General features: G+C 43.0%; 1 protein-coding gene across 3 annotated transcripts in view; it reads right to left on the minus strand.

Annotated features, from left to right (window-relative positions):
- Positions 1-17,024, minus strand: part of LOC111981578 (glycerophosphodiester phosphodiesterase domain-containing protein 5) — a 70,355-nt gene extending 53,331 nt beyond the window's left edge. The window contains exon 1 of one of the 3 annotated variants that reach the window (XM_024012909.2): positions 16,955-17,024. The gene's annotated coding sequence lies outside the window, so the exon portion shown is untranslated. Of the gene's footprint in view, positions 1-16,652 lie in introns of all 3 variants that reach the window. The other 2 variants (XM_024012908.2, XM_024012907.2) reach the window with 2 other exon arrangements.
- Between the last annotated feature and the right edge of the window lie 1,431 nt (positions 17,025-18,455).

Raw genomic sequence — 18,455 nt, forward strand, 5'->3', positions numbered from 1 at the left:
GTGGTATGACGGCTGCTTGGTCCCATGGTGTTTATACTTGCGTACTATTGTTTGTACAGATGAACGTGATACCTTCAGGCATTTGGAAATTGCTCCCAAGGATGAACCAGACTTGTGGAGGGCTACCATTTTTTTCTGAGGTCTTGGCTGATTTCCTTTGATTTTCCCATGATGTCAAGCAAAGAGGCACTGAGTTTGAAGGTAGGCCTTGAAATACATACACATGTACACCTCCAATTGATGTCAATTAGCCTATCAGAAACTTCTAAAGCCATGACATAATTTTCTGGAATTTTACAAGCTGTTTAAAGGCACAGTCAACTTAGTGTATGTAAACTTTCTGACCCACTGGAAATGTGTGAATTATAAGTGAATTATAAGTGAAATAATCTGTCTGTAAACAATTGTTGGAAAAATGACTTGTGTCATGCACAAAGTAGATGTCCTAACCGACTTGCCAAAACTATAGATTGTTAACAAGACATTTGGGAGTGGTTGAAAAACGAGTTTTAATGACTGCAACCTAAGTGTATGTAAACTTCTGACTTCAACTGTATACATACATAAACTGAGTGTTCAAAGCACCTTCCGAATATTGAGTTGTACATTGTTTGCCCTCAGAACTGCCCCAATTTATCGGGCATGGACTCTAGAAGGTGCTGGAAGCATTTCACATTAATGCTGGCCCATGTTGAGTCCAATTCTTCCCACAGTTGTGTGAAGTGGACTATTCTTGATACACCTGGGAAACTGTTGAGCGTGAAAAGGCACTTCAAACCTTGGTCTTGCCCATTCACCCTCTGAATGGCACACAAAGTCATGCACAAAGTAGATGTCCTAACCGACTTGCCAAAACTATAGTTTGTTAACAATACATTTGTGGAGTGGTTGAAAAACAAGTTTAATGACTCCGACTTCAACTGTAAGTTCTCAGACAAGAGATGCACAATATATCGGTGAACATATCGGAATCAGACGATATTAGCATAAAATGCCAACATCGGTATCAGCCCAATGTCTAGTTTAACGGCGATGTGCAAAACCGATGTCAAAGCTGACGTGCATACCTATATAACGTAGGTACATGACGTAATGACGCCATGGAAAATGTTGCGCTACACGTGCAACACAGCATTTCTAACCCAGCCCACAATGTCTGCTGTGTGGAACGAGCAGTAAACAAGTTGAGCAGTCATTTGAAAGAGTAATAAAATTCAGTGAGACAACTCTAATGGAATTCATTGCCCTTGACAATTAACAGTTCTCTGTCGTGGGTGATGTTGGCTTTCAACTGGTTGGCTTTCCAACTGGTCGAGCACCGGTACACACTACCAAGTGCGCTATTTTTCAGATGTTGCCCTACCGGAGTTACACAGTAGTAGCGTCACTGCTATTAGCTTCACGACATACTATGGAATGCTGTTTGGGTCTGTGCGTGATACACATAAAATAACACTATTTGACGCGTTAAATAACACAGTTCTATTATAGAATGTTGTGTGTTCTGAATTTGCACATGCAAGTCAAGCGCCACCACTACTATCAGTAGCACTGTCAAAGCTGTACAAAAATGTCTGCAAACAAGCCAACACCGGCCACGAACGATGTACAATACCGCATTGATAATAAAGCATAATTTCTTTGACCGCAACTTCTGGGGTAGCTAGCTTTAGCTTGGTACTTAGCTAGCACCAATACAACCAGCCTGAAAACAATGACCAGTAGAAACTGCAGTCATTTTCATTATTCTTTGCAATGGTTTAAGAATCCTTGTGAATAAGTATTAGCTAGGTAGCCACTTGTTGTTCGCCTATTGAAATGTAACTTCAGTTCATGAGAATAGATAGCTAGCCATCTACTTAACCCTGTTGCCCAAAGCTAACGTTATAAGCAGCCAGCTAGCTTCATCTGGCAAGTGATGCTCGACCGGACCGGGGTATGTGTTGTGAAGCTAGCCACAATAAGGATTAGGCACAATAGTGGAATTTGCGGTTTGCCTTCAAAATAAAAGCACTTATTTGAAAGTGATGCAGAAGGTTACAATTGGTGGATAATGTTAAACAAGGTTGGAATGTGAAGCAATGAAATGGGGTATCAGTCTACTCGGTGACAYCCACAGAACACAACTGTGAAGAGTTCACGCAAATTTTAGTAATGTAGCTCTTATCGCGGGACTGTGACTGTGTGAAATCACCTCCCCAGTCAGCCTATTTTGTGCATTGACATTCATATTGCACTGTCCAGCTTTACCTAAGGATTGGGGATCAATGAAATGGGGTTTCAGTCTACTCAATACTCAAGATATTTTTYCCCCAACGTCCTCCTCAACTTATCAGACTCCAAAACATCCACGCAGTGTTGTTTTTCCTCGGGAATAGTGTTCAATACAAATAGGTTGACAATAAATGTGGCTCAATTCACAGTTGTTTCAGAGTCCCGCAATATGCCCCCAGTGCAATTCTAAAGTATAATACATCCAGTGTGATTTACAGATTTTTGCAAATTAAACAATTATTGTCTTCTGTTGATTTTATATAACAACATTCCAACCTCGTTTAGCATGATCTATTCAATTATGGCATAATTCTACTATTTGTATTAATTTGTATCACTGTCCATTTTAAAGGCTAACCGCAAAGTCCACTATTGTGGCTAATCCTTATTGTGGCTAGCTTCACATAGATGGGTCCGACCACCATTAATCAAATAAGACCTGTCTTATAAATTAGGGTTATTTTTGATGATGACACGTGGAGCCTGTCTAATAACAAGACGCCATCTTGTTAGCTAACTTTACCAGCATCATAGCATACATATCGATGAATCATTATGACATATGAAATACGAGTGATAATGTAATCAATGTGTAATAACTACGTAAAAAATGTATGAACACGTTCAATTATTATGTGGCGTGCAGTCCTATTCAGGTCCTGATTGGTCAACAAGCTTAATTGACATGTCAAATAGTGTTTATATATATATATGTATATATATATATCTTGTGTTTGTGTTATTGGTGTTAAATAGTGTTATAGTGTTATATCTTTATTGACACGCAAAGACCCAAATGGCGTTCCATAGAAATCCTGATTGAGAATGAAACGACTGAACAAATGAACAACGAAACAGCACAGCAAGTAAGTGAAATAAATAGGTTTTGATTATGTTTTTCTGGTAATGGGGACATACGTAAATGCCAACAAAATAACTTTTTGGTCAGTGGTGTGTGTGTGTGTGTGTGTGCGTGTGGAACCTTTATTTAACTAGGCAAGTCAGTTAAGAACAAATTCTTATTTAGAATGACGGCTTACCCCGGCAAAACCCGGGACGAAGCTGGGCCAATTGTGCGCCACCCTATTGGACTCCCAATCACGTCCGGATGTGATACAGCCTGGATTCGAACAAGAGACTGTAGTGACGCCTCTTGCACTGAGGTGCAGTGCCTTAGACCGCTGCGTCCATGTGTTGTGTTAGCTATTTAACTGTACTAGAACGCAAACATGTTTACTATTGGTTATCGGTATTGGTTTAATTTGGCAATAAAAATATCAGATATCGGTATCGACCAAAAATGTCATATCGGTGCATCACTAATTCAGAACCTTTACTATGAGACTCGGTCAGGGAGGGGACCAAGAACCGATGGTCACTCTGACAGAGCTCCAGAGTTCCTCTGTGGAGATGGGAGAACCTTTCAAATGGACAACCAGCTCTGCAGCACTCCACCAATCAGGCCTTTATGGTAGAGTGGCACGACGGAAGCCACTTGTCAGTAAAAGGCACATGCCAGCCTGCTTGGAGTTTGCCAAAAGGCACCTAAAGGATTCTAACAAGATTCTTTGGTCTGATGAAATCAGGATTGAACTGTTTGGCCTGAATGCCAAGCGTCACGTCTGGAAGAAACCTTGCACCTTCCCTACGGTGAAGTATGGTGGTGGCAGCATCATGCTATAGGATGTTCTTCAGCGGCAGGGACGGGGAGACTAGTCAGGATTGAGGGAAAGATGAACGGAGCAAAGTACAGATAAATGCTTGATGAGGTCCTGCTCCAGAGCACTCAGGACCTCAGACAGGGCTAAGGTTCACCTTCCAACAGGACACCGACCCTAAGCACACAGCCAAGACAACGCAGGAGTGGCTTCGGGACAAGTCTCTGAGTGTTCCTGAGTGGCCCAGCCAGAGCCTGGACTTGAACCCAATCTAACATCTCTGGAGAGACCTGAAAATAACTGACGTTCCCATCCAACCTGACAGAGCTTGAGAGGATCTGCAGAGAAGAATGGGAAACTCCCCAAATACAGGTGTGCCAAGCTTGTAGGGTCATACCCAAGAAGACATGAGGCTGTAATCGCAGCTAAAAGGTGCTTCAACAAAGTACTAAGTAAAGGATCTGAATACTTATGTCAATGTAATATTTCAGTTTTTTTTTTATACATTTGCAAACATTTCTAAAAAACAGTTTTTGCTTTGTCATTATGTGGTATTGTGTATAGATTGAAGAGGGGGAAAAAAACTATTGAATCCATTTTAGAATAAAGATGTAGAAAAAGACAAGGGGTCTGAATACTTTCCGAATGCCTGAATTGTGAAATAGAAACTCTCGTTTGCAACCCTAGATCAGCTAGATGCAGGCAAGAGTGTGCAAGGCAGTATTGAATTTGTCACTGTCTGTCACCTTGATTACTCAACATTTTCTCTCGCCCTGTGCACCTACAGTACGCTGTAAACTCTAAATCATAGAGACCTAGCCCAGAGCAGCTCACCATGCTGGGCGAGCTGGGTCCGTGGGCACCCTGCCAGAGTCCACACCCTGGACGGGCCCCCAGGAGAGAGTTATGCTGGGCCACCCAGCCCTCCATCACAAGGGAAATATTTTACCCAGGTCAGGTCACCCACCCCCCTATTGACACACTCTGCCTTTTCAGTACAAGAAATCTGATGACAGGTTAAATGTTTATCCCTGTTAGGCTGTTCCATTCAAATGAATAGTTGAACACAAAAGTAAAGGCCTTTATTTTTCTTTTGAATAGGTTTCAAACAGACAAGTGGAGGACAGGTGAAGCCAGCAGCTAGCTGTTTCAGTATGATATGTTGGATAAAGGAATAAAGACAGACACCAATGTCAAGTTCAATAGCCTTGTTCATGCATTGTACAAATCCCTACACGCAAATCCCGGCTAGYCGATTACCTATCAACTAGACTCCGTAACATCATCCTTTTCAATAGAAAGTGCAAACATAACGGCATAACATTAAGTTATTAACAGTCAAGTCATAACAATTGAAAAGGCATGACATTTTCTTTTTACTTCAGTTGTCAACTTCCTCAAAAAAACTTTTTATAAACAGATGACAAGTTAACACAGTCTCTTGCTTACAGAGCAAGCCTGTCCGGCTGCTTGCACAACCGACCCACCCTTGAGTAAGTATTGGCTCTGACAGGGTTAGGATTAGGGCCACGAGGTGGAGAGCTTGGTGGGGTAGAAGCCTCACCTTCAGTTGGCTCATGTCTCAATTCTGCCCCCTTACCCTTAGGCCTGGACTGTGAACCAGCTCATCTAGGTGAGTGTATGGCGTGTTCTGGTTTGTCTGCTCTGCTACGCTCAGATCCACCTGATTTCGACGATAGAGGGAGCCACCAACATCCACCAGGTAAGAACGTGGTTTAACTCTCTGTAGGCACGTGCCCAGCCTCCAAAGTCCTGTGTGGTATCCCGGCAGCGGTTTCATCCTTATCGTTTCACCCACCTCCAGCTCTGGTAGGTCTCGAGCAGTCCGGTCATAGAAGCACTTAGCGAGCTGCTTTCTGTGATGCAGTTTGTCCGTGACGCCAACCATGACGCAGGGCTCAAGTAGCTTGTTAGCTACGGGGATGGTAGTCTTCAGACGTCTGGACAGAAGGCGTTGTGCTGGGCTGCTGTCCATGTTTTCAGTGGGTGTGTTCCTCCACTGTAAGATCACTTTTCATGGGTCGTTGCTGTCGCGCAAGGCCCTGCTTAACAGGTGTTTTGCAATCTTGACAGCTGATTCTGCCTTGCCATTTGCTTTTGGGTGTCTTGGAGAGGAGGTCACGTGGTCAAACTCCCATTCTGAGGCGAAACGCTTGAACTGTGCAGTGAATTGTGGGCCATTGTCCGTGATTACCTTGTCAGGCTGACCTTGCCTTGCAAACTGCGCCTTGCAGCGCTTTATGACCGTCTCTGCAGACAAGTCAGGGAGCAGTTCAATTTCCCAAAATTCAGAGTAGTGATCAACGATGAGAAGATAGTCCTTTTGTCTGTGGCTGAATAAGTCCATGCTGACGATTTGCCAGGCCCTTGTGGGCAGTTTGTGTGACATCATGGTTTCCTTTTGCTGTTCATGAGTGTACTCGTTGCATGTGGTACAGCTGCTGACAAAGTCTTTAATTTCTGCTTGCATGTTTGGCCATATATAATGTTTCACGAGCCTGGCGGTAGCATGCGTCACCTCCAATGTGACTCGAGTGTATGCGGGTAAGCACCTCTGGATGTAGTGATTTGGGAATAATGACCTTCTGACCTCTGAACAAGATGCTATTTTGCACACTGATCTCATCTCGAAAGGTCCAGTATTCTCTCACTGTGAAAGGTGTCTCCTCATTCAGGTATGGCCAACCTGCGAGAGCCATGGACTTCAGTGACTGTAGGTGTTCATCCTTATCAGTGTGTTGCCTGATCTGGGCTAGGCGGTGATCTGTGACGTTTAAGTAGTCTGCCTGATTGATCTGTTGAACATCCTGTTGTTCCTGCTGTAGCGAACAGATGTCCGGCAGTGCCTCTGCCTGTACATTGTGCTGTTGCCCTGCTCAGTGTGTTGCTGATGTACATCTCTGGTCCTGGCTTGTAAATGACCTTCAGGCTGTAGTTTGCAGAGTCATGAGCATGCTTTGAAGCCTCTTGGGCGCGTTGGGGAGAGGTTTACTGAATATGGCAATGAGTGGTTTGTGGTCAGTTTCAGCAGTGACCAGCTCTCGACCATATAAGTAGTGATGGAATCGCTGGCAGGAGAAGACAATGCTGAGGCACTCTTTCTCAATTTGTGCATAGTTTTGTTCGGTGGGGGTGAGCGCTCTCGAGGCAAACGCAACGGGTTGGCCTTCCTGCATAAGGCAGAATCCAAGTCCCCTTTGGCTGGAGTCGCTCTGGATTGTAACAGGCTTCGTGACGATGTAGTAGCGAAACACTGGCATGGATGAAGCCAGAGATTTCATCTCCTGCACTGCGGCCTCGTGCTTGGGTAGCCAGTGCCATGGTGTGTCTTTGTCCAGCATCCAGCGCAGAGGCTCACAGACTGCTGATAGGTGTGGCATGAACTTTGCAAGATAGTTTGCAAAACCGATGAGACGCTGTACTCCTTTTGCATCAGACGGGTTTGGCATGTCGAGGATCGCTCGGACCTTGTCTGGGTCCGGCTTCAGGCCTTTGCCGAGAGAATGTGGCCATAGAAGTGGACGTCTTTCACCTTGAACTGCAGCTTCTTCAGGCCAAGACGAAGCTTAACTGATCGGCAGCGCTCCAGTGCCAGGAGCTTCACATCGTGGTCGCGTTCTGCTTCTTCATCTGTGTCACCACAGCCTACGATCAGTACATCATCGGCGATGGGTTCAATGCCCTTGAGCCCAGCCAGTAACTCGTGCTGCTTGCGTTGGTATACCTCAGGCGCCACTGAGACACCAAACGGGAGCTTGAGCCAGCGTTTCCGACCCCAGGGGATCCAGAAGGTAGTCATGAAGCTGCTTTATTCGTCCAGCTTGCATTGAAGGAATGCATCTCTGGCATCCACCAAGGTGAAAATCCTGGCCTTGGGAAGCTTGTAGAGGACATCCTCTAGTGTCGGCATGATGTAGTGGGATCGTTTCAGTGCTTGGTTCAGATGCTTTGGGTCGATGCAGACCCTCAGCTTCTCTGTTTTTTTCACTATGACCATATTGCTGATCCAGTCAGTTGGTTCAGTCACAGATGTCATGTGGCCATCGGCCTCATACTTGTCCAGCTGGGCCTTCACAGCCACTTTCATTGCAATGGGCACATTGCGAGGAGCACACTGGACTGGAGTGATGCTCTCATCCACTTCAAAGTGTACCTCCCCAGGCACTGATTCAACGGGCATGTTGAATACATCGTCATATCTGCTGAGTAGTTGTTCTTTGGACAGGGGTCCATGCTGGACATGCTCCACAATGTGCAGGTCATTTGGTACAGTGAACTGCATCAGTCCCAGGCATTCGCATGTAGAGCCTGAGAGGAGAGGATGTTGACTGGTTTTCACAATCTCAAACTCCAGCTTGTGTTTGTGTCCCCGAATAACACATTCGGTCTCAAAGGTGCCCATAGAGCTCATTAGCTCTCCTGAGTACAGCTTTAGTCTAGTATCGCTGGGCAATAGATGTATGTCAGGTGCCAGATTGATTTTGTCTTTGTAGCTCATTACGTTGCATGTAGCACCGGAATCCAGTTGACATTGTTGTTGCTTGTCGTGTAATCGTAGTGTCACAAACTATTTCTTCCCTCTTGAGTGTACAACCCCAATGGATTCATGCATGTAAATGTCACTTTCACTGTTCAGCTCTGAACATTGAGTGACATCATCAACACAGTGAATCTTGCCCTCACTCACCCTTCTTTTGCTTTTGAGACACACTTTTGCAAAGTGATTATTAGTTCCACAAGCTCTGCATGGTTTTCCGTAGGCAGGGCAGTGCTCTTTGCCACGTGTGTGTGTATTCCCACAGTATTTACATGCTACGGGGCTCTCTGTGTTCACCGTTTGTGGTGAATTACTCTGCCTCGATTGGTTTTGTGTGAATGTCTGCCTAGCAACAGCGTGAACAGTATCCACGTCGGAGCGTGGGGTTTCGATTTCCATTGCTCTCATTCTCATGTCAGTGACTTCAGCAGTGCGGCACATTTCGAAGGCAGTTACTAATGTTAAGCCTCTCTCTCTCAGTAGACGCCGGCGCGTATCCTCATTTGCAATTCCYAGTACTATTTTGTCACAAATCAATTCCTCTTTCAATCCCCCGTATTCACAAGTGGCGGATTTTTCTCTCAAACGGGTTACAAAGTTGTGTACTGACTCACCCTCTACCTGTTTGCAGCTTCCGAAAACGAACCGCTCGTAAATTACATTTCTGGCGGGTTTGAAGTAATTCTCCAATGCATCCAATATAGCCTTTGCATCACACTGTTGTCATGCCGTGAGGGTGAGATTGTGCCGGTAGATATGCCTGCATTCGCTGCCCATTAAACTCCTCAGAGTTGCCGCTTGTACCTCGTTGGGTTTCTCATGTAGACCGGTCGCCAGCGCATAGTCCTCGAATTCATCCCTGAAGTTGTCCCAATTAGTATTCCAGTCCCCTGTGAGAACCAAGGGATTTGGTGGCAGAATGTTCGCGCCATAGCGATGGAATAGGAGATTTCTTTGCCTTCAGTCATCGAGGTAGGTAGTGATGCTAGCTAGCCAGCTAACAACGAGTTGATCAGTATTGTGACTAGGAGTTGGAAACGGCGTGTGTTCGCATATGGAATGTAACTGCGCCTATAATGTACTTAGCTACAAAAATAACAAACGTGTGTTTTTCGAGTCACTTCTGATACCATGTTTCAGTTGGATATAGGAATAAAGACAGACACCAATGTCAAATTCAATAGCCTTGTTCATACATTGTACAAATCCCTACACGCGTAGTCCGGGGAACAGTCCGGCTAGTCGATTACCTATCAACTAGACTCCGTAACAGCTGCTAGAGGGATGAAGTTGCAAAAACACATACCATTCAATAAATCTAACTGCCTTAAACAGAGACTAAGTCAGACCGATAATTATTTTTGTCAATATTCTCTTAAAAAATTCAAATGTTATTTGTAACATGCGCCGAATACAACAGGTGTAGACCTGACAGTCAAATTGTCACGCCCTGGCCTTAGTTATCTTTGTTTTCTTTATTATTTTGGTTAGGTCAGGGTGTGACATGGGGGATTTATGTGTTTTTGTCTTGTCTAGGGGTTTTGTATGTTTATGGGGTGTTTTCTAGTCTAGGTGTTTGTATGTCTATGGTTGCCTAGATTGGTTCTCAATTAGAGGCAGCTGTTTATCATTGTCTCTGATTGGGAACCATATTTAGGCAGCCATATTCTTTAGGGATTTCGTGGGTTATTGTCTATGTGTTAGTTGCCTGTGGCTGCACTGTTATATATAGCGTCACGTTCGTTTTGTTGTTTTGTATTAGAAGTCCTCCTCTCTTCCACATTACGACGAACGTGACACAAATGCTTACTTACAAGCCCTTAACTAACAATGCTGTTCAAGAAATAAAGTTAGGAAAATATTTATTAAACAAACTAAAGTAAAAAAAATCTAATCACATCAAAGTAACAAGAAAATGACATAACAATAATGAGGCTATATTTATTTTATTTGACTTTTATTTAACTAGGCAAGTCAGTTAAGAACAAATTCTTATTTACAACGATGGCCTACCAAAAGGCCTCCTGCAGGGACGGGGACATGGGATTTAAAAAAATAAATACAATATAAATATCGGACAAAACACACATCACATCAAGAATGACAACACAACACTACATAAAGAAAGACCTAAGACAACAAAATAGCAAGGCAGCAACACATGACAACACAGCATGGTAGCAACACAAAACATGGTACAAACATTATTGGGCACAGAGAACAGCACAAAGGGCAAGAAGGTAGCGACAACAATACATCACACAAAGCAACCACAACTGTCAGTAAGAGTGTCCATGATTGAGTCTTTGAATGAAGAGATTGAGATAAAACTGTCCAGTTCGAGTGTTTGTTGCAGCTCGTTCCAGTATTGACTTCACGCTAGCTGCAGCGACAGTCGCTAGCTGCAGCGAACTGAAAAGAGGAGCAACCCAGGGATGTGTGTGCTTTGGGGACCTTTAACAGAATGTGACTGGCAGAACGGCTGTTGTATGTGGAGGATGAGGGCTGCAGTAATTATCTCAGATAGGGGGAGTGAGGCCTAAGAGGATTTTAAACATAGGCATCAACCAGTGTGTCTTGTGACGGGTATACAGAGATGCACAGTTTACAGAGGAGTATAGAGTGCAGYGATGTGATGTGTCCTATAAGGAGCATTGGTGACAAATCTGATGGCCGAATGGTAAAGAACATCTAGCCGCTCGAGAGCACCTTACCTGCCAATCTATAAATTATGTCTCCATAATCTAGCATGGGTAGGATGGTCATCTGAATCAGGGTTAGTTTGGCAGCTGGGGTGAAAGAGGAGCGATTACGATAGGGGAAACCAAGTCTAGATTTAACTTTATCCTGCAGCTTTGATATGTGCTGAGAGAAGGACAGTGCACCGTCTAGCCATACTCCCAAGTACTTGTATGAGGTGACTACCTCAAGCTCTAAACCCTCAGAGGTAGTAATAACACCTGTGGGAAGAGGAACATTCTTCTTACCAAACCACATGGCCTTTGTTTTGGAGGTGTTCAGAACAAGGTTAAGGGTAGAGAAAGCTTGTTGGACACCAAGAAAGCTTTGTTTTAGAGGAAGTAACACAAAATCTGGGGAGGGGCCAGCTGAGTATAAGACTGTATCATCTGTAAATAAATGGATGAGAGAGCTTCCTACTGCCTGAGCTATGTTGTTGATGTAAATTGAGAAGAGCGTGGGGCCTAGGATCGAGCCTTGGAGTACTCCCTTGGTGACAGGCAGTGTCTGAGACAGCAGATTTTCTGACTTTAAACACTGCACTCTTTGAGAGAGGAAGTTAGCAAACCAGGCCAAAGACCCCTCAGAGACACCAATACTCCTTAGCCAACCCACAAGAATGGAATGGTCTACCATATCAAATGCTTTGGCCAATATACAGGGGGTACCGGTAGCAAGTCACGTTAGTCGAGGTAAATCCTGGATGTCCTTCTTGTTTACCTTTTAAATTGACGACGTTATTGTCCGGTTGAAATATTATCGATTATTTAGGCTAAAAACAACCCGAGGTTTGAATATAAACATCGTTTGACATGTTTATATAAACTTTACGGATACAATTTGGATTTTTTTGTCTTCCTGTTTTGACTGCGTTTGAGCCTGTGGATTACTGAAGAAAACGTGCRAAGAAAACTGAGGTTTTTGGATATAAAGAGACTTTATCGAACAAAAGGAACATTTATTGAGTAAATGAATGTCTGCTGAGTGCAACCATATGAAGATCATCAAAGGTAAGGGATTAATTTTATCTCTATTTCTGACATGTGTAACTGTTCTACTTGGCTGGCTACTGTTTGTAATGATTTGTCTAGTGGGCTATGTTCTCAAATAATCATTCGGTATGCTTTCGCCGTAAAGCATTTTTTAAATCTGACACCGTGGTTGGATTCACAAGAAGTGAATCTTTAAACCTATGTAAAATGTGACACTTTAGGGTCCATTCATTCAGACTGCTCTTACTTCTTCATTTTTCAGAATACAAGCCTGAAACAATTTCTAAAGACTGTTGACATCTAGTGGAAGGCATAGAAACTGCAATTAGAGTCCTAAGTCAATGGATACTGTAATGGCATTGAATAGAAAACTACAAAACCAAGAAAAACGACTTCCTGAATGGATTTTCTCAGGTTTTCGCCTGCCAAATCAGTTCTGTTATACTCACAGACACTATTTTAACAGTTTTGGAAACTTTAGAGTGTTTTCTATCCAAATATACCAGTTATATGCATATCATATCTTCTGGGCCCGAGAAGCGTGCAGTTTAATTTGGGCATGCATTTCATCCAAAATTCCAAATCCTACCCTAGTGAAGTTAAAGTCCCCGGCCACTAGGAGTGCCGCTTCTGGATGAGGATTTTCTKCTTTGCATATCGCCTTATACAGCTCGTTGAGTGCAGTCTTAGTGCCAGCATCGGTTTGTGGTGGTAAATAGACGGCTACGAATAATATAGATGAGACCTCTCTCGGTAGAAAGAGTGGTCTACAGCTAATCATGAGGTATTCTACCTCAGGCGAGCAATACCTTGAGACTTCTTTAATAACAGACATCACGCACCAGCAGTTATTGACAAATAGACACACAACCCCGCCCCTCGTCTTACAAGAAGTAGCTGCTCTGTCCTGCCGATGCACGGAGATTCCGATTCGTCGTTTAGCCACGTCTCGGTGAAACATAAGATATTACAGTTTTTAATGTCCAGTTGGTAGGATAGTCTTAATCGTAGATCATCCAGTTTGTTTTCCAATGATTGCACGTTCGCCAATAATACGGAGGGTAATGTGCTGTCTCTTATACACATCTAGATGTGTATAAGAGACAGAAGCAAAACAACCTAAAACAAGACACGAGACAGGGCGGTGTATATCACAAAACAACTGGCAAATCAAATAACAGAGAAGGGTGTAGTCCCCTTTGGGAATTAGTTGTAAGTTGTATAAATTGTTAAAAACTAGAGAAACAGTCGCAGGTGTGGGGATGCTATGCAATGTTGGTTTCGCTATTTTGGAAAAAGATACAACAATTCCATAATCCACTGCAGATGTCTGTCAACACACTCTATCAGACGGCACTATCTAGTTCCACCTGTGAGAGATGGAGAAATCAGTCTGGTTGTCTGTTTGCTGACCGGAGTGTCTTCAACACCCGTTGTTTTAACGTCCCCCTAGCAACTTGTAATAACCATGCAGAAGAGCCACCCAACTGACTGGCCCCTAAACGTCTTGTGACATCTTTCATCAACAGTCTCCTCTCAGCTGTTTGTGGTTATCTGTTCATAGCCAGAGGGACTGAACTGAAGAGACAGGACTTCCTTCCTGTTGGTGTGTCATTATGTCTTTCCTCTGAGTCTGGCTTCCCTGGTCAAAATATCTACCACACTCCATCTCAATCATCTCAAGTGGCTTCCTCTGCTCATCTCCTGTTTGAGTCTGCTTTCTTTCAAGCTACCGACCAACACTGCTACATCTCAATAATCCAAAGTGGCTTCCTTTCCTTGTCTCCTTTTTTAGTCTGCTTTCCTTGATGCTACCTACCAACATGGCTGCATCTTAATCATCTAAAGGGGCTTCCTCGTCTCCATCTGCACTAGTATGAGAAGACAAACCAAGTAGAAGCCTTACAGCAGTGGGACTTGTTTTCTTCTGTCCAGCATGCAGGTAAAGGAGAGGAGACAAGGAGAGTGAATCTRTTTAGATTATTTGAGAGGCTGCCCACAACAACCTGAGAAGACTTCTCTAGGTTTCTCTCTCTGTCTCACTTCCTTGCCAAATCTGTTCTAGAACCATCCTCTCAGACGATAGCCGTGTTCTATAATTGGCTTCTCAGATGACAGCACATGTCAAAGTTGCCGTTGTCATTAGAATCATCAGCTCATGGTTATTCATAGAATAATCTCTGCCATGGATATATATAAAATTAGCTCTTTATATTGGTCAGTGTTACTTATCTCCAGGCTCCCTCATCATTCATTCATTCCCTCATGAAAAATATATTACATTAGTTATTCATTCCTGGATCTCTCATTCAGTGTATTCACCTCCCCACAATAGGGTTTTCATTAGAGCAATGTTCTCATTACAGCTACTCATCAAAGGGATGGGAAGACATTGAACATTTACTAACACTGCCCTCATCATTCAAACCATAGGTTCAGATATGACTCACACTACATGTGAAATCAATCATCGCTGAGGTTGCTGGTGCCAGAAATAGACTTTGCTGACGCTGTGTTATGTACCTGACTTTATCAGGTAGTGGATGGATGTGACTTAAAACTGATTGAGATGTCCCTTAGTAGCAACGCTGTGTAACCTCTTGGCCTTCATTTGATCATTCATGCAGAGTCTGCCACGTAGAGGCCAAATCATGGTTTCATTAATGATGATTCAGACCTGACAGATTATAACCTCATGATGACGCAGGTTAGGAAAGGCAGGGTAAGATACAGACTGGAAAGTGTTGTTACAAAAGCACTGTCTCTACACTCACACTCTTAGAAAAAACAGCGATATCTAGAACCTAAAAGGGTTCTTTGGCTGTCCACATAGGAGAACCCTTTGAAGAACAATTTTTGGTTCCAGGTAGAACCCTTTTTGTTCCAGGTAGAACCCTATTGGTTCCAGGTATAACCTTTTGGGGTTCCATGTAGAACCCTTTCCACAGAGGGTTTTACATGGAACCCAAAATGTTTCAACCTGGATCCAAAAGGGTTCTCCATGGAACCAAAAAGAGATCTCCTATGGGGACAACCGAAGAACCCTGTTGGAACCCTTTTTTCTAAAAGTATAGTCTCTCGACCAGATTCTCAAAGACAACTTAATTAACCCAATTAATTAAAATGGAGATCCTAGAGTTGCTTATGACTGAGATGTTACAACTGCCCTGGTGCGAATTGCTGCTGTGATTACTAGAGCAACATCCCAACCTTCTCTCTAAAACTATTGACGGATCTGGTACAGGACAAAGATAGGAAGAGATCCATATCACAACCTGGTTGGCCTACACCTGCTGAAAATATTTCAGGCAGTCTACGGGCTCCGAGTGGCGCAGCGGTCTAAGGCACTGCATCTCAGTGCTAGAGGCTTCATTAGAGACCATGGTTCGATTCTAGGCTGTATCACAACCGGCTGTGATTGGGAGTCCCATAGGGAGGCACACAACTGGCCCTGCGTCGTCCGGGTTAGGGTTTGGCCAGGAGTAGGCCGTCATTGTAAATAAGAATTTGTTCTTAACTGACTTTCCTAGTTAAATAAAGGTTCAATAAATACAAATTATAACCTGTCAAAACAGGCCTCAATATTCATTGTATTAAAACACAAAGCTAAATGGGTGCATTCACAAATGTTGATCTTCTCTCAGAAATCATAATCTCTATGACAGGCCCAAGCTAGACAGACAGATAATAGCAGCCCAGAGATGTTTCATGTCACCCCCATATCATGATGTCTTTGCTGGCCCAATCCTATATGGCAGAGGACCCAAATGTAACTATGAGCCATTTCTTCATTTGGCCTTGAATTTAACTCTGGTTATAGATCAAGAGATATGAGTTGGGAAACAGTTTGCATAAAGTTGCCCTTCTGCAATCTGTAACTATATAGTATTGTCTAATTACTCAGCTAGTACTACACTGTAATTGTAGACACAGTGCATAAAACAACTAATTAAACTAGAATTGAAGCAAGTGGCCAAGTACTTTCTACATTGGTTACTAGTACAGTTACTGTGTAGTTATTTGGTAATTACGCAAGTGAATTCAATTTCTATTTAACTAGGTATCAGTGTAACTTAATGTAAGGGTTGACCAGGAGTTTTAGGCTACAGTGAGAAATAATACAGTAAGGTATGATGATGGTGATGATGTGATAGAGGACAAAAATCATCTTTAAACTGTCCAGGTCTTGTCAGCCACTGTGAGCTACCTTACCTGTGCCAATTAACATGTTTTATATAAATTATACAGATCTGTATTTTATCTACCCAGTTAGCCAACATAAATACAACTTTCTGGTCATCATGGTCTCATTGCGTCTCATGAAATGATAGCAGGTAAACAAGGCAAATCACACAGGTCAATAGACTATGTGACAGCGATCGGATTATATGAAACGTAATCCGTTAACCTGCGCACAATGTCAACACTCACCTTCCCTCCACGACGGCGTATCTTCTCCAAAGCAAAAAGTATAAAACAGGTTCCTATCTGTCACAGCTATGTTCTTGTGAAATTAGGCTACACCAATACTTCTCCCCTCTTTGAAGTTATTGCAGATTCAAACTTCAAATAATACGCAAATGTGTGGTTTCTGGTTATGTTGGCAACCCATCTAATGACAAAACATCAAAATGAATTAAACTAAACGCAGAGCGAATTATATTTCAAATGACAATGTCCGAAGTTATTTTTCCTTAAATTCAAAGAAAATTACTCACAGGACTGTGACTCACCGACTATTTACACACTTCGCAGATCAGGAGAGAGCCTTAATCCATTCGACACGGTGTGGGTGGAGCTGCAGTGTATCCTCTGCAATGCCCTGGTTCGGGGTAGAGGGCGTTAGAAACTAGTGACACAATGTGCATCGGAGGTATGATCAACTGAATGAGGTCTACACGTTGGATAGGTAAATAAAAGTGCACACTGTAAACGACATATTCCAATAATGACTAAATGACTCAATTGTCAATTATTTTTTCCATAGGTTCCCTACAAGGATCAAATTCCTAATCAGGGCCAGATTAATCCAGGCCCGTAGGAGGCCCAAGAAGCAGCTAAAAATAAAATAAAATGTTAAACTAATACATCAAGAATATAACACTGAGTGTACAAAACATTAGAAACATGCTATTTCCATGGCATAAACTGAACAGGTGAAAACTAGGATCCCTTATTGATGTCACCTGTTAAATACACTTCAATCAGTGTAGATGAAGGGGAGGAGACAGGCTAAAGAAGGATTATTAAACCTTGAGACAATTGAGACATGGGTTGTGTATGTGCGCCATTCAGAGGGTGAATGGGCAAGACCAAGGTTTGAAGTGCCTTTTCACGCTCAACAGTTTCCCAGGTGTATCAAGAATAGTCCACTTCACACAACTGTGGGAAGAATTGGAATCAACATGGGCCAGCATCAATGTGAAATGCTTCCAGCACCTTCTAGAGTCCATGCCCAATGAATTGGGGCAGTTCTGAGGGCAAACAATGTACAACTCAATATTCGGAAGGTGCTTTGAACACTCAGTGTATGTATGATATACATTTGAAGTCAGAAGTTTACATACACTTAGGTTGGAGTCATTAAAACTAGTTTTTCAACCACTCATATAAATTTCTTGTTAACAATCTATAGTTTTGGCAAGTCGGTTAGGACATCTACTTTGTGCATGACACAAGTCATTTTTCCAACAATTGTTTACAGACAAATTATTGCACTTATAATTCACTCCATCACAATTCCAGTGCATCAGAAGTTTACATACACTAAGTTGACTGTGCCTTTAAACAGCTTGTAAAATTCCAGAAAATTATGTCATGGCTTTAGAAGCTTCTGATAGGCTAATTGACATAAGTTGAGTCAAATGGAGGTGTACCTGTGGGTGTATTTCAAGGCCTACCTTCAAACTCAGTGCCTCTTTGCTTGACATCATGGGAAAATCAAAAGAAATCAGCCAACACCTCCGAAAAAAATGGTAGACCTCCACAAGCCTGGTTCTGTTATGCTGGTGAATGAGGACCCAAAAGCGACTTAAATAGAAACAGAGTCTTTATTCCAGTCTTTAACAAACAATGATACTCCTGGATATTATCCTAGGTAAATCCAAAACAGGAAACTGAAAACCTCTCGTCAGTAGAGAGGAACGACTGGAGACGCGACCACAGACTGCAGGTCGCTTCAGGAAGGCACAGGCCGTAGCTGACATAGACACCTGCTCACACGCAGCATCTGAA

The sequence above is a fragment of the Salvelinus sp. IW2-2015 genome, linkage group LG20 (genome assembly GCF_002910315.2).
Source record: "Salvelinus sp. IW2-2015 linkage group LG20, ASM291031v2, whole genome shotgun sequence".
NCBI lineage: Eukaryota > Metazoa > Chordata > Actinopteri > Salmoniformes > Salmonidae > Salvelinus > Salvelinus sp. IW2-2015.